Source organism: Sinocyclocheilus grahami, unplaced genomic scaffold (genome assembly GCF_001515645.1).
Source record: "Sinocyclocheilus grahami isolate Dianchi unplaced genomic scaffold, SAMN03320097.WGS_v1.1 scaffold27602.1, whole genome shotgun sequence".
In the NCBI taxonomy this organism is placed as follows: Eukaryota; Metazoa; Chordata; class Actinopteri; order Cypriniformes; family Cyprinidae; genus Sinocyclocheilus; species Sinocyclocheilus grahami.
In genome coordinates, this window is record NW_015520416.1 from 1,251 (window position 1) to 2,590 (window position 1,340).

The 1,340-nt window shown below is 36.9% G+C and overlaps 1 long non-coding RNA gene across 1 annotated transcript in view; it reads left to right on the forward strand.

The window, feature by feature from the left end:
- Positions 1 to 260, forward strand: part of LOC107580226 (uncharacterized) — a 1,492-nt gene extending 1,232 nt beyond the window's left edge. Inside the window, exon 3 of the long non-coding RNA XR_001608609.1 lies at positions 9 to 260. This is a non-coding gene — a long non-coding RNA (uncharacterized lncRNA). The remainder of the gene's footprint in view (positions 1 to 8) is intronic.
- Positions 261 to 1,340: the final 1,080 nt, after the last annotated feature.

The window sequence follows — 1,340 nt, forward strand, 5'->3', positions numbered from 1 at the left end:
GGGAAAAGGTAACTTTGATTGAAAAAAACTATCGCTTTCAAAAAATTGATTTGACGCCAATATGTAAAAGTGCTGATTGTACACAGGTTGTAAAAAAAGGTTATTTTCCAATGATTACAAAAGTGCACAGACATTGTAAAGGTTGTAGGAGTGAACTGTTTTATACTCTGGGGTTGCTGGAGCTCCAGATAAGATTTTACATGCAAAAAAACAAACAAATAATTTCTCGAAGACAGTTAGCACAGGTGTGATGTAGTAAGTAGAAGACCTTACTCCATCTTTGTCAACGCTTCCTTCATAATCATCTTCATCACTGGAATGAGGACAGTCTACCTGGACAAGCGTTTCTTATCTTACCCTGTAGGAGCTAAAATGTGATTATTTCACCACTAGAGGACGATGTGCACTGTGGTGAGTAGATGTAGCTCACCTGTTCAACATCACATATTAACCTTCCCTTGAGGATGTATTGAACAGGTACGGGGGAACATATGGTTCTTAGCTCCACATGCTTTTATTGTAAATGTTGTTTGTTCATTAAATTAACCAGTCAAGAAATGGACATCGCTTTGTAGACATTGTTTATTCCAACCTGAGTCAACAACAATTACCCCCCTGCCATGGCTTATAGCAGGGATCCACTTTCCTGCACAGTTTAGCTCTAACCCTAATCAAACACACCTGAGCATGCTAATCAATGTCTTCAGGATCATTAGAAAATCACAGGTAGGTGAGTTCGAGTAGGGTTGGAGTTAAACTATGTAGCGCATTGGCCCTCCAGGGCAAGATTTGAGGAACCTTGGCTTATAGGAAAGCCACTTCATACCCATTACTTCTTTATTTGGCTTCTGCAAAAGCAGAAACCCACATGTAAAAAAAAATTTTGTTTACAGTGTTTACTTCTGATTTATCATTCAGAAGTAGAAGAATCCTTATGAACATTAGTAATAGAAATAGTTCACTTAAAAACTGTAAAAATGCTACCGTAAAATGGGTTAATAATAATATTAAGAGGCACACCGACTGGCAAACTGTAATGTTTTAATTGGGAAAATTATTTAGAGATGCCATTATTTCTAGCATGGATGGACAAAAACGTTTAAATTAGCCTAGGGTGGAGCTAGGACGGGCCTTTTCACTCTGTATGTCACTTTAATTGTAAACAATAATAATAATAAAAACATTAAAACCTACAAAATATTAATATGATTAAGCATGTAGCCTAATGCCTATATTTAATTCTAGGCTACAAGTATAAACAGTTGTATTACTGGGGGAGGAGTCAATTATCCTAAACTCAGGTACTGCGCGAATTAGCGAAGAGCGCAGTCATAATGGAA